The sequence below is a fragment of the Schistocerca piceifrons genome, chromosome 4 (assembly GCF_021461385.2).
Source record: "Schistocerca piceifrons isolate TAMUIC-IGC-003096 chromosome 4, iqSchPice1.1, whole genome shotgun sequence".
Taxonomy (NCBI): Eukaryota; Metazoa; Arthropoda; class Insecta; order Orthoptera; family Acrididae; genus Schistocerca; species Schistocerca piceifrons.
Genome location: NC_060141.1, coordinates 281,493,221 through 281,509,545, shown reverse-complemented (window position 1 = coordinate 281,509,545; position 16,325 = coordinate 281,493,221).

The window sequence follows — 16,325 nt, the reverse complement described above, 5'->3', positions numbered from 1 at the left end:
TAATCTAGGTTAGCCACAAGCGATTATGGCTATTTAAAAACTTCATATTTTAACCTTTCTTTGCACTGAATTAATCGAGCGCCCTCCAGCTAACAACGTCAGGTATTTATAATTTTTATTTCCATGTTCTCAATTGGAAAGATTGATTTTTGGTTTTACACTTCGTATATTCGATAACATTAGAGGTTATCTAGTAAAAGTTGTCGACCTCACTAGATTCAGCTCATTTTAAACGTTGCTTGTTGTTTCCCCAATACCTTTCCTTAGAGGGACACCTAAAACAGAATAATTTTGTACAAGTGGAATACGATTAAAAATAGCCAACAGTTCGGCTAATCTCTTCTCATTTATTTCTGAGGCATCAAGGGATCACAAATTTAGCATTGGAGAGCAGCGTGGAAGGTAAAAATTGTAGAGGGAGACCAAGAGATGAATACACTAAGCAGATTCAGAAGGATGTAGGTTGCAGTAAGTACTGGGAGATGAAAGCTTGCACAGGACAGAGTAGCATAGGGAGCTGCATCGAACCAGTCTGAGGACTAAAGACCACAACAACAACAACATTTCCTGCATAGGTGTTGAGTTAGATACGCTCTCTCAAAATCTAACTTTAGACATCTGAAATAGATTACACTGATTTTATGCGTCGACTTCATTTTCTGTTCTTTTACGTTATTTATGTTAACCTGGTGCTGCCAAATTAATTTAATTTCTGGTTGAACTTTAAAATACAGGATGGTTGCAGATATGGTGTAGAAGCCGCAAGTGAAACGGAGAAAGCTGCCTCCTGTGGGACGAGAAAATATGGCTTTCCTAGAACTGCGAGTGGAGGAATGACAGGTATAGCTGCCCTCGTGTTGTCTTAAAATGGTTCAAATGGCTCTGAGCACTATGGGACTTAACATCTGAGGTCATAAGTCCCCTAGAACTTAGAACTACTTAAACCTAACTAACCTAAGGACATCACACACATCTATGCCCGAGGCAGGATTCGAACCTGCGACCGTAGCGCGCGTTGTCTTATTTCACCCACTATCATACGATAAACCGGTCTGTTGTGCAGTTTATTGCACGTACCCAGTTGGCTGAAAGCATTTCTTCCAGACTATGGAACTCTGACGGAAGGAGATAGGCGTTCGGAACGTGTTAGAAGAAGTGCATTCAAATGATAAAAACCCCCCGGCTTTCCTAAATAGGGAGGGCAGAGAGTTCTAACTTATTACAGGTTCAGAAGACACTGAAGAGTTTTCGAAAATCCTCGAGCTCAGTATTTTATCCTTTCCCAAGGCCTGCTGCTATAGAGTGCACCGACTGGTGAAATTATTTTGACATGATGAAGACGTAACATGTACCGAACATTTGTAGAAATGTGATGAAAAATCGAAATTATTATATTTTTACGTTTCACCTCTTCTTGGGTGGACACTTTTCTACGAAAACAATCACACCATTGGCGAACAGATTTAACATTAGTGAGTACTGACTGCTGAGTTTATTTGCGGGAATAAGGGCGCAGTTTATTGACTAGAAGAAAAATGATATTGTCTGTAGACTTGGTACTGAACACATCGGTACTGCATAGACAGCACTCTCAACTGGGACAACCACGGTGTCACAATCCTATTCATATCACACCAGCTATTGTGGTGGACACATCTAGCAATTCCAGCATGTTAGGACCACGACAAACTATAAGTTCAGATTCTTGATAGGATTCCTTTACCACTTTCATCAGAACGTTTTCATTTGCATGAGATTCTTTGGCTTTCGCGCAGAAAACAACCACTCATGTGTATGCAGGTCGACATTAATCTCAAGAAGACAGATGCATCATTATTAAAAGAATTCTTACCGCCACCGAGTAACGTTGTCAACCGTTAGTTCATTTCTCTGATTCTCGTAGTATAATTCTAGGCTTGTAAGTCTCGTGATTTCATGATTTACTTACATGCTTGTCCATTCTAATACTTTTTGTAAGCCGGCCTCGGTGGTCTAGCGGTTCTAGGCGCTCAGTCCGGAACCGCGCGACAGCTATGGTCGCAGGTTCGAATCCTGCCTCGGGCATGGATGTGTGTGATGTCCTTAGGTTAGTTAGGTTTAAGTAGTTCTAGGTTCTAGGGGACTGATGACCACAGATGTTGAGTCCCATAGTGCTCAGAGCCATTTTGAACTTTTTGTAATAAACTGAAGAGATCGCTTAAATATTGCCTTGTATTTACGTAGATGTTGCCTCCTCATCACGTTTGATGTTTTAGAGGTAAAATGCAAATGACCTCATTAAGACTCACTGCTGCGACTACGGTCTTTCACAGCGATAATCCGTCCGTTACGTATATTTATTCCAGCACTCTGTCTTTATCTAGATTACTTAGAATTCAGGTAAATTCGCTAGCACACACTCTGTGTTCAACACATGCTGGGATTCGCATAGCAGAATTTGATTGGGTGAGGACAGAAGTTTGGCTCTAGCATAGCATCAACGTGACTGTGAATAGTCTATTAAGCTCCAGAAGGACAGAGCAGTTGGAAGACAGTCATAGATGCGCAAATTCAAAATAGGAGGGGGCATCTGAAATTTTGGGGCAGCCTGGCTACATTAATAGAGAGGACGGCCTCGGACTCCCGACCTCCTGGTTGCCAGCTGTACCGATACGACGTACCGAGTGTGAACGCAGGGCAGAGGCCGTATCGGACGTTGTCGCGTCCGGCTAAACAAACACCGCGTGCAAAAAAAGTGTCGTTTTGTCTCGACTGAAGCAGGAAAATACAGCCTCCACGGGCTTTGCGCTGATTCGTTGTGGGCTACCAATTACCAGCAAGCCGCGTAATCCACGAGTAGTCTGCATTTTTACCCAAACTTTCCCCTACCTCTAACCTATCGTGTTTTAGCTAATTCCCTGTTAAACAGTCCGACTGCGCCCTAGGGAAGCAAACCAACCGAAAGAAACTGACACTGGCAGCTGATACATACGTATTTGTATTTGTTTATACTGTTTCTCCCCAGTATCCTACATATTGTACTGACGCTGACTCCAACTTATACTTAGTCGCTTTAACCGTCAATCCAACCCATGTGACGTAAGCAAGAGCGATACATATATAGTCAAACACTAAAGTCTACATACACCCTAAAAACAACTCTTAACGTCAAAATCAATGAAGAAAATATTATTTATTAACTTTCCATGATATAAACAGACATGTTACTAACTGAAAAGCAACATATACACTGCATAATTAATAATAATTCCGCATACTGACATGTTGAGCATACAAATGAAACAGCAAGGAGGTACCAAAGTAAAAATTCACTGTGATGTTGTTCACTTTCAGGCCCAATTTAATATTTTGTATTCCCACCATCTGCTTCGATCACAGCTTCCAAATAGCGAAGCATTGATTCCACTAATTTCTTTTGTGTACGCAGGTGTAAAGTTATTCTACTCTTTCACTAAAGTTGCTCTTAAATCATTTTTGCTTTTGATGTATTTTTTATCCTATGCTTTAGTTCTCGCCAAAGGAGTTCAATCTGGTTAATTTCTGGTATTTGGGAAGGAGAATGAATCTATTTCGGTACATTATAAAGTGGCCATTCTTTTACGACAATGGCCTAATGCTTTGGGTCATTGTCTTGCTCAAAAACCCTGTTTATTCTTAGTCCCAGTTTCCCCGCTGATTGCCTCCGATTCTCGTTTACGATGGTGAGATACTTCCATTTATTCATGATACTTTCAATAAATTCCAAACTCCAGCTCCAGACATGCAACCCCGCACAAACATATTTCCACCACTTCTCCAACTTTCATTCCTTTTTCACCACACCTTTTGCTCTCCATCACAGCTGAAGATGTTAAACTTACGCTCATCCGTGAAAAGTACTTTATTCCAAAATGTGGAGTCTTTATTGCGGTCCAGAGTTGCAAATGCTAGGCGCTTCTGGTCATTTACCCTGCTTATGAACGGTTCCTTCCTTGCTGTTCTACTTTTAAATCCATGATTGTGTAGCAGTCTTCGTAGTGTTATGGGATGAACATTATTTCCTCTATTATTTGCGATATCTAATGCCAACGCCGTAGCTGTAATTTTGGGATCCGCATTCACTTTTATAATGATATGTCAGTGCTCCTTGTAGTCCACATCTAGCTTTGCTTATTTACACTTCCTCTATCCCTGTAATTTCTTACTGCGGTTTGAGCACATGCACAATTTCCCCAATTTTCCGCAGTGAAAAGCCCTTTTTCTGAACTCAACAATATTTTTCCTCACCTCCACTGGTATTTCGTTTTTTATTTTGAGTCCATGTTACGCGATAGAATTACGTATTGCAATACACGTCTATTATATCAACAAACCACACCACGTGCTCTGTGTTCACTACAACATCTCCCTTGCAACTAACGACAGATTTGTAGTGTACGTTGACACAGTAAACACACACTGTTGCATCTATCACACTTGCCGTACACGATACCGCTTTGAAGACCTAGGTTTATATTATTGTGAACGTGGACGCAGAGTAGCACGTCCATCTCTGGGCATCCAGGCAGTATGCAACATACAACAAAATGGGGGTGTATGTGGAATTTAGTGTCCGACTGTAGTTATACAGAGTATGATAACAACCTGGCGCAGGATTCTGTACTCAGGATAAATAGTACAAGTCCTAAAGAATAAACATAGCGCAGTTATTATAGTGGCAGAAATGTATTGGGCTGGAGTGCTGCCATCTTTTCTGTAACAAACTCTCGGGTAATCCAGATAATGTAATGAGCGACTACGAGCATTGGATCTTTCTTTTATTTGTATCAGGGTTGCTTTTAAAAATAAACTTGTTCCATGTAGTAAAACTTGGTTCCAGATGGTGATTCCAATTGTTGACTTACACAAGTTCTTCATTTGTCGGTATTGTACCCCATCGCTCTAGGTCAATGCAGGTGTTGTTTTGGCTCTATATTTAGAGTTTTCCAGACCCTATTATTAATGAGGGCGTGCAGTTAAGTTTTCTTGCTTTTCAGAATAATCACACGTGTTTGAAACTTCCACGTGTACCTCAGAACTGTTGCCTGTAGTTTTGTATACTAAAGGAATTTGTCTTGCATGTCATAAGATCCAATGACGAGAGATGATCAGGCATCTTTTATTATACGTTTTAATATTTGCTCTGTTTTCACCACCTCTCACGAAGGCCACTTTACAGTATGTATCTAGGAGAACATGTTCAGAATTCTCTACTCTTGTGTCAAAACATAGCTACGTCCTGTTTCCCCTTAAGGATAATTTGATGCGTCAGATGATGAAGCGGATGAGACCTGTTGTCTTCACACTGAATCTGTGAAACAGAGTAGCTTGAAGCGAGGAGGAAGTCCGTGTGTAGATTGTCTATTACGAGTACCTACTTGTGAAAGCAGATACGCGCTACAACCATTTAATATCGAAATTTGCCTTTTAGACTCACTAAAATGTGCGACAAATTTAGATTCATGTATATATGGGAAAGGTAGACTCACAGACAGGTACCAGAACAGTAAGTTTTAACTGATTCCGTTTTGTACACTTACCAGTTGCATTAATGTGACTACTTGTCAAGAGCCTCAGTGACCAGGTTTCGCAGCGCGGACCACTGCGACACGTGTACGAAGAGAGTCAGTGAGGTTTTGAAAAGTACCGACAGGGGTGTGGAGCCATACCGACTCAAATTTCACGGCCAGTTGTTAAAGGTTTCTAGACTGAGAATGCACGGCACGAACAGCCCGATACAAGAGGTAGTCCCACAAATTACAGACTCGGCCTAAATCCGGGGAGTTTGGTGGCCTGGAGAATGCTTTAATCTCATCGTGATGCTTATCGAGCAACGCTCGTTCATAGCGATCCTTGTGACATGTTTCATGCTGGTAGACGCCAATGTGTCGATTAAGATCAAAGTGTATGTGGAGGCTGAAGTGATCCCCAAGGAAAGATATGTAATTTTGTTGATCCATTGTGGCTCCCAGAATGACCGGACCGTAACACTCGTTCCTTGTTTGCTTTCAATGGTTTCTCGCAGTACACGCCACCTTACATCTGTCCCAAGGATCATAAAACGTGTTTAATCTGAACAGGCCACCTGTAGACACTCAGTGAAAATCCAGCTGCGCTACTGTAGTGCATATACTAGCCTCTGTTGCCGATGAACAGCAGACGACATGAGTGTGTGAACTAAGCGCCTGATGCAGAGGATGATCCGCGGAACCTTTCGTTGTCACTTTGTTTATCTGTGGGGTCAGCTGATCAACAATTGCACGTCTACTCATCCGTACACGTCTGTACATCCGTCATTCATCCCAGTCATCTACGGCCCGTGGTGCACCTCAGCTGACTCCGCCCAGGTTTTGAATATCGCCATTTTGCAATGCACCTTACACTTTAACCATGGTGGCACGCTAACACTTTCAAACCTATACGTTTCGGAAATGCTTCTACCTTTGGACCAAGAGAAAATTATCAAGCCCTTACGACAACGACTGCACTATTGTTCGTATCCCACTGACACAATTTATAGTCCCTCCACTACTAGTGTTACCATTTACTGTCTGTGATTATTGCACGTTGATGTCGAACATAGCTAATGGTTACGTTAAATACAGGGCCGTTTGTGTATCTATGTAGGAAGCTCAAATATTATCAAGTAGCTTGTTTTCTTAGTTGAGCGTTGGATAATTTTAGTAGAAATAAGGAAAAGAACGAAGTTTTTAGTGTGCCCTTCACGATCCTTTAACGTGCAAGTGCATCCCTGATTACAATAGACGCATTTATCTCGGCACTGTACTGCGTAGGTACATGCTGTGTGGACGTGGTCAAGCGTATCTAGCACTCCCCATTAAATTTTATATGGTATACTGGCCAGAAAGTGTAATGTTCCATGACTCTTTCGTAGTGATACACTTACTGATTGACATAATTTCTGCACTAAAATCGCATACAGCCATTGAGGGTAACCAGTCAAGACCCCTCTGATTCCGTCCCGCGAAGTGTAGAGGTTCTGATTGTAGGATATTAGAATCAGAGTTCTTCTACATATCCATATTTGACGAAGATAAAGCCGAATATGAAGAGACAGAGAAATATATGAGGCTATAGAAGGTGTAATATGTTGTGTAAAGGCACATGAGAATCTTATGAGGGACTGGAATGCAGCTGTAGGCGGAGGCATAGAAGAAAGTGTTACGGCATAAAACAGGCTTAGTAACATAAATGAGAGAGGAGAAAGACTTATCGAGTTCTGCAGTGATTTTCGGATGGTAATAGCGAATAGAATCGCAAGAGAAAGTGGTATACTTAAAAACGTCCAGAAGATAATATGAAATTAGCTGTCACCAACATGTTCTATGGATCATTTTGCACGACAGATCGTAATGATGTAGAAGAAGTCATTATACATTCACATCTCAGATTAATTTCTACTTACGGTTATATTCTGAACTTTTTTTTTTTTACAAAGGAATGAAAGATATTGAGATGTGAGTAACTGCTACCCACCACCTCTTACACTTCACAGTAATAGAAATTCTTCTACGAAATAGGAGTTGTCAGAGAACCTTTCTACGTTTGTTATCAAAATTTACTTTGCCTTCTGTTATATCACTGCGTAAATGATGAAAAATATTTGTTGCAACTTTGTGCTACCCCTTTGTGCAAAAGACAACCTTAATGTGGGGCAATTAATTACATTTTTCTTTTTGATACTGTAATTATGTACCTCATTCTTATTGTTCCTCTTGAGCTGTAGTGGATTACTTACGAACAGACTTCATGACGGAATAAATACACTGTAAAGCAGAATCCAAAAAGCGCATCTCCTTAAACACTTGCCTACGAGTTACCCTAGAACATAATTCCATATGACATTATTGAGTGAAAATATGCAAAATATAACTTACTGATTTGTACCTTCCCAAGATTTTCAAGGATTCTAAGCATAAATGTGCCTGAACTAGGTTGTTTTAGGAGTTTCAAAATATGTTTTTTCCAATTTAAATGCCGGCCGCTGTGGTCGAGCGGTTCTAGGCGCTTCAGTCCGGAACCGCAGTGCTGCTACGGTCGCAGGTTCGAATCCTACCTCTGACATGGGTGTGTGTGATGTCCTTAGGTTTAAGTAGTTCTAAGTCTAGGGGACTGATGACCTCAGATGTGCTTAGTGCTATTTGAACCATTTGAATCAATTTAAATTTCCATCAATGTCGATCACTAAAATATTGAAATTTCCACATTTTTTATTATTTCTTCGTCATGTGTTACACTTATCATTGCTGTAGCACCTCTAAATGTTTGTAACTCAGTGTGTTGGGTCTTTTTAAAAGGGAGGGTGACATCACATGCAGAAAACCAGTTAGTGATACCTCTAAAAACTTTGTTTATCATTTATTCTGTTTTTGTATGTGTGCTTGGCTTGATTACGGTACGAGTGTCGTCAGCAAAAGGAACTGATTCTGCTTGTTGTATGCTTGATGGAAGCTCATTTATATATATATATGTGGAACAGTAACAGGCCTAAGACTAAACCTTGGGGAACGCCATATGTGATTTTTCCCTAGTCAGAATTATGTCTCTGGACTGGTGCTTGAATTATTAGGTAGAACTATCTGCCATCTTTTTGTTAGATAAGACATTATCAATTGATAGGCTATACCATCACACTAATAAAATGTTAATTTCGCTGGACAATACTGTGAGTCACTGTGTCAGAAGCATTGGAGAGGTCGCAGAGAATACCAACCGCTTCTATTTTATTACTTAATGCTTGTGAAATCTGGTGAGTGAACGTGTAAATGACATTATCAGTATAGCAACACTTCTGAAATCTGAACTGTGATTTTTAAAGGGCTCAGGTGAAGTACTACTTTAGAACACATCATCTTCTCAAAAATTTTGGAGAATGATGTCAGCATGGAAACAAGTTGGTAATTATTGACATCTCTGTTATCACCATTTTTAAAGGAGGGTTCAACAACGGCACATTCAGTCTCTCTGGAATACCACCTTGAATCAGTGATGCATTTCATATTTCAGAAAAGACTGGGCTTATTACATTTTATGAAAATTACATTTTCAACATGCTGCTGCGATTTTGCTCTTGAACTGTTTGTCCCTATCCGTCCTACTATATTTAAGAAATGATTATTAACTCCATTTGACAACTGTGACTCATCATTTATAGCCCTCCCATTCTGTTCAATAGGGCTGTTGTGTTGTTCTGTGGCTGGCTGTCCTGTCTCTCGCTTCAGTACATTTCACATTTCCTTACACCTGATGCCGGAAGTGCTGATTTCTGAGATTGGGTGCATGTTCTTATATACTCTTAATAGCCTCTCCTAGAATTCTGAGTATTATTTGTAGTGTGCAACTCCTACTTGTTCTTGGCATAACATACATTTCATTTTTCCTTTCTCAGTGTACTTTAATCCCTCTAGTGATGCACTGTTTTTTACCTGGCTGTTTAGTTCTTTTCTGACTAGCTTATTTGGAAAGTTGTATGCAAATAATGATATGAATTTATCATGGACCAGATTAAAATTATTGTTAGCATTCGGTTCATTATAAATACCATGACATCTCCTGCAAACTATTATTAAAAATATTTGTCTTTGATTCATTAACTATTGTAACTGATTTCTACTGTGGAGTATCCATACTGTAATGCACTATGTTATTTATCATACATGGTCACACAGAGATTCTGGAACCAGCTGTTGATTTGTAAAGCGCATCTAGGGTCAGGTAAAGACTAAGATCACACTTGGCTAATGATAAAAAAATAGGCTGACGATCAATAGATAATTGAGGATCCATCAATGAGCAACGAAGTGGGGTATGGAATACTAAGGAATGAAAGCAAACGATAGAAGTTCTCTGAATTTATAGATACTACGATACTACAGCCCATCAGGGGCTTCAGTTGAAGATGAATGTATATCTCTAAAAAGTGCTATCACGGAAGCTGGAGAGAAAAGCGTAGGTACAAGGAAAGTAAATGCGAAGAAACCATGGGTAACTTCAGTTGATCGACGGAAGATGGAAGTAGAAAGAGGTTCAGGGAAATTCAGGAGTGAAATAAGTAGGAGGTTCAGGAAAGCAAAGGCGAAGTGACTGCAGAAAAAGCTGAAGAAACGAACTTATAAATTATAGTCGGAAGGCGGATTCATCGTACAGAAAACTCAAAACAGGCTACAGTGGAATTAAAATCAGAGGCATTAGCATACAGAGAGCAACTAGAACTCCGCCATAGCCAGTCCCAAGCCCAGTTGAGGAAGGAGGAGGGAGAGGCGTAACACCTCCTTGAGAAACCTGGCTTCACCTGGCCTAGATGATAGTACCTTTATGAGGGCCCCTTGCCAGGGACGGAGTGAAGCCCTCGATTACAACGAAGGTGGAGAAGATGTACTTGGGTCCAGTGGAGCTGGTGGAAGAGGTAGCCTCTTGTCCAAGGCCAAAATGGACAGAGGGTACGACGGTTCCACATGTTAGTGGCAGCACCAGACAGCGTCTGTTCCACATGTTAGTAGATGTTGAATAAGTCATATTCCAGGCTAACTTCCTGGTTTTACTCTGGGAATTCAGGGATGACTTTGGATTCCCTACTCTTTACAATTTACAACTTCAAGTTACAAAATGGGAAGTTCGCACAAAGGACGCTCTACCCAAGGTGGTAACTATGGTGAATCACCCATTACATCATGCAGTGAAGAAGAGATGCAATATATTGAAAGGCCTTCCAAGTTTCAGTTCAAGTAGAAGTACTACAGGACTTAGGAATATTAAATGTAAATTCTCTTCTGGGAATTGGGATACAAAAAGAACTGGAATTATGTCTTTCGAAAACGATATACAAATTATAGCAGTCCAGGAAACACAATTCTTTGCTGACAATGTAGTTGATACACAATTTTATAGAATTTATAAAGGGAAACCCGCAGTGAGAATAATGGAAAACATGTCGACGTTTGGAACAGCATTGCATGTTAACAAAAAGTCATAGACAGTGTAACAGAATTTAGATCGAATTCAGAAAGAATATCCATGATAACAATAAAGTGCAAGAATAAAAGCTACACCTCCACAAACGTCATTCACCAATATGTGCTGGCAACAGGAGAAATATGAAGAAAGTAAATCAATTCTGGGATCTTTTAGAAGCTGAAATTTCTATAACACCTAAAAAGATCGTTAAAACACTTCTTGGTGACTTCAATGAGCAAATCGGGATGGAAAAGGAATTTAGGACTATTGTGGGTGAATATCCAGCACACTCAAGAACAAACTGAAATGATGAAAGACTGATAAATATGTGTAAAATGTTCCAGTTAAACCTCATGTCCACACGTTTTCGCAAATTACGAAAAAACTTGGAGACATTCAAATCCATACCTAGGAGAATTTCACTTGGATCACATAGCCATATCTAAAACGTATAGCACTGAAATTATGAATGTTAAAATACTCATAAATGAGAAATTCGATTCAGATCATTATCTCTCTAAGATTAAAATAAAATTTCTACCTTCTAAAACAAAAAAGGCGACGAAGAAGGTGATCAGATACAACACCACTACAGCTAACATAACAAAAGAAAATACAGAAAAAAATTAGAGAAGAAGGTGAGAAAAGTAAGGAAGGTGATTGGCGTGAACTCCAAATGCAATTAACTCAAACAGCAGGGAAAATTTAAGGAATGGCCAAGAATAAAAATAAGACAAGGTGGAATGAGGAGTGTGAAAAAGCACTAATACTAAGAGCTCAAAAATGGAGAAACTGGAGATGATCGAAAGAAGAGGTAGACCTTGAACAATTCAGACAACAAAGAAGAGAAACACCAAAAATAATCCAGAAAATCAAAAGAAACTTTGAAAATTCTCAGCTTATTGAAATATAAGAAAATTTCACCAAAAATACTACTAGAAATTTTTACCAAACTTTTAAACACATACTTAAAGATTATAAGGCACCAAGTACTTGTTTCAAAGATGAAAATAGCAAAATGGGATTAAATAACCAAGAAAGTTGTCAAATGTTAGTTCCAAATAAATTAGAAATTATTAATAAATTATATGATTTTGTAACACTTTCAGAAACCCTTGCAGAAGCGTTATTCAAATAAACACTCTGGAAAAAATAACAAACGGAGCTGGCCTCAAAATTTCCGCTAAAAAAACGAAGTTCATGACAAATACAAAAAATGCGCCGAAATTCATAGAAACACAAAATAGGTAAATAGAGTGAATAAATGAATTTAAATGTCTTGGAGAAACTAAGCAACACAATGGACTAGAAAAATCTGCAGTAAATGTAAGAATTCACAAAATGGAAAGACCATATGGTTAAACCAAAAATATTCACATCAAGAAATGTATATGTATGAAAACAAAACTAAAACACTACACCACAGTGGTACGACCAGAATGTTTATAGGGATATGAATGCCTCACGATGAACTATAAGATGGACAAACTAGAGGTACTAGAAAGAAAAATTATTAGAAAAATTGTATGTGGAGTAAAAACTGCGGATGGTTGGAAAATAAGAAGTAATGAGAACTACAGAAATATAGAGAAAATATCTGAAGTAATGGCAAAACGACGATTAACCTATTTCGGACACCACTACCAAATGGATCGAAATAGACTAACAGAACAAATACTCCTATGTTTCGAGAAGAAGAAACCGACAGTTGCATGGATTAGAGAAGTAAGGAAAGATCTACAGAGAAACAACATCAAGGAATCATAAATAGCTGAAAGAAATTGTTTTAAAAATAAAATACTAAATTTTGAAGCCTTCCAAACCAGAAGAAATAAAAAAATCAGGAACAACATGGACAGAAAATAGGAAGAGACTTTATGGGGAGAAAATGAGGGAATACTTGAAAAATAGGAAACAACAACAAAGGAAGAATAGGAACTGAAGTTGGTAACGTGATCATAATCGGTCAATACGATTGCAAAAAAATAAAAAAAGGGAGAGAGAGAGAGAGAGAGAGAAAGAGGGAGAACAATGGGAGAGAGCTGGACGACTTCAGAGGATGTCTCCAGCAGATGGAGACGAAACGTTAGGTGGAAATTTTACACATCGACAACGGCCTCTCAGCCCGGAAGTTTCAACTGAAGACAGCGTTGGAAGACTACACTGACGGCCTCTAGTAGGTGAGCACTTATCTGAGGAAGAAGAAATAGGAATCAATTGGGAAGATATACGGAAGAGAGTATTACAATTTAAAGGAGCTTTGGAAGGCTTAAAATTAAATAAGGCAGAAGGTGTAGATAATATTACAACGGTATTCCAAAATCATTGGTGGAATTGGTAACAAAACGATTATTCACGTTGACCTGTAGAATGTATGAGACTGGTGATATACCATCAGACTTTCGGAAAAAGTACATTGCCCACACGATTCCCAAGATTCCAATAGCCGACAAGAGCGAGAATTATCGCACAACCTGCTAAATAGCAAATGCATCGAAGTTGTTGACAAGAGTGATATACGGAAGAAACACCCAAGGTGTGTTAGGTGAAGATGAGATTAGCTTTAGGATAGGTAAAGGTACCAGATAGGCAGTTCTGACGTCGCTTTGATAATGGAAGCGAGACGGAAAACGAAATCAAGTCTCGTTCATACTATCTGTCGACCTGGAAAAAGCGTTCGACATTGTTAAAGAACTCCAAATCCTGAGGACAGTAGCAGTAACCTTAAGAGAAAGTCGAGTAATATACAGTATATTCAATAATGAAGAGGAAACAGTAAGACTGGAATACCAAGAACGAAGTGCTCTATTAATTTGAAATACAGGTAGACAAGGATGTAGCCTTTCGCCTCTACTCTCCAATCTATACATGGAAGAAGCAATGACGGAAATAAAAATAAAAAGTTTCAAGAATTGACTTAAAATTCAAGGTGAACGGGTGTCAATAAATTCACAAATTTTTTTGCTATCCTCAATGAAACTAAATAAAAAGCACGGGTCGAAAGAGCACAGAATATGAATTGTGATTAAATCTAAGAAAGACGAAAGAAACGAGAAGTAGCAGAAATGAGAACAGTGAGTTCCTTAACATCCTTAACATCATAAATGGTGGTTACGAAGCATATGACGTTAACGAATTCTGCTACCTAAGCAGCAAAGTAACTCATGACTGACGGAGCAAGGAGGACATAAAAAGCAGACTAGCATTTCCAAGCACAGCATTCCTGACCAACAGAAGTTTACTATCATAAAATATAGGACTTACTTTGAGCAATAAATTTCTGAGAATATAAGTTTGGAGCACAGTTTTGTGTGGTAGTGAAACGTGGACTTTGGGAAATTAGAAACGAAGAGAATCGAACCTTTTGAGATGTGGTGCTACAGAAGAATGTTGTAAATTATGTGAACTGATAAGGTAAGGAATGAGGAGGTTCTGTGCAGAAACGGAGAGGAAAGGAATATGTGGAAAACACTGATAAGGGAAGGGACAGAACGATAGGACATCTGTTAAGACTCGAGGAAATGACTCCCATGGTACTAGAGGGAGCTGTAGAAGGCTAAAACTGTAGAGGAAGACGAGAATTGGGATTTACCCAGGAGTTCATTGAGGACTCATGTTACAACAGTTTCTGCTCAGAGCTGGAATGTACAGCACAGGACAGGAATTCGTGGCGTGTCGCGTCAAACCAGCCCGAAGACTAATGACTCATTAAGGAATAAATATGAAAAAGAATTGACGAACCAGAAAGAAGGCCTACGGAAAATATGTGTGGGAGTAATGGTTATTAGTTATTAGTTGTCGTCAACCTAATCTACGAAGTTCGTTCACGTCTGTCACGTGTATCCTTTGTGATGCTACATTTCTTACAACTCAGCTACTCTAAGGCTTAAATAATACTACTGTCTCACACTTACCATCTCGAACAGCCGGCTTCTTATACAATTCTAAACGACTGATATCAATACTGATATTAATAGTAAAGGAAGCCATGTATAGTGCCTAAACAGAGTTTACAGATAACAGTTTCAGGTAACACTAAAATATGAAAAGCCTTTCCACTCACAAGTCCATACTGTGTTGCAAAGAAATAGTATAAGGTGAACGAAATCCACCCACTCGGACACCACGGCGGGATTACTTTGCATAGTAACAGGACATTTATGAAAATTTCGTTACGTGGACATTTTAAGGGGAAAATCGACGTCAAAGAAAGACAATTTGGCAACTCTGTATGCATATGTTTGATAAGCATCTTCGTTCAATACTACAGAGTTGCACTTACCATTTAGATCATGTTTTGGTGTCTCGTTCCTCAAACGTTGTACAGCAATTACAGCAAGTCTTGTACAAAACACTTTCCATTCTGTAATACTAAAGCAGAAATGAAACAACAATAGTTTGTATTGTGCCACTGCTAAAAACGTTTTTCGCCTTAAAATATTTGCTACGTTCTTATAACACGATTCATATGTTCCAGTCCGTGCTCACTATTTCTTCCTTTGCTTCATTTATACCCCTCACCCAAATCGAGAGGAAGCCAACTCCACCCCTTTTGTTTCCTGGTCTATTCCTGCTTCATTTATTCTTGGTGGTTCCCTTGCAAGCACGTAAACCACAAAGTCACCCTAAGTGTATGCATACCCGTGTGACATGAAATTTATTTGTAACTTATCATTCTACTTCGTGAATATATCTTGTATGTCTGACCTATAACTGCTACATTGAACGTTCAAATCAACTATTGATATTAACTATCTTCCATTTAAGGAAGAGAGTGTATTAAAGCTCTCTTGGACACATCAAAATTAATAAAAATAACTTAAACCTAGACACCCCCAAATCGGCCCCTCGTCTTCTAGTAATCCAAAGCAAAGCTCTGGCCTGTGCTGTTACTCGCAGTGCGGTTTCACAGTAGAAATAAAGGTACTTACCGCGTATAGTGTTCACAGACTGCCCTCCTTCGACGGCGATTTTCTAAATTTCTTTGATTGTTTCGCAAATAATGCAGCACGTATGACAAGGACATGTGATATTTGAGGAACTACCTCTGTGTGGTAGACATCTGGGGAAGTGCTAAATTTTTGTCTCAGTTTGACCTCGAAAGACTGTAATCGGATAGAGGGATTTGGCAAAGATGTGCACATGAGATTTCGGTCACGCATCAGCTTGGTACTTAGAATATACGTACAAAACGAAACGAAACGAATTTTTGTTGCGCACATTTCAGTGGTTCTAATACGTAAGAAAACCAGATATCCTCATTTGTGTAGTAAACACCACAAATTAGGAAAAAACTCATATCGTTATTATGATATTCAATGGTAACTGTATTC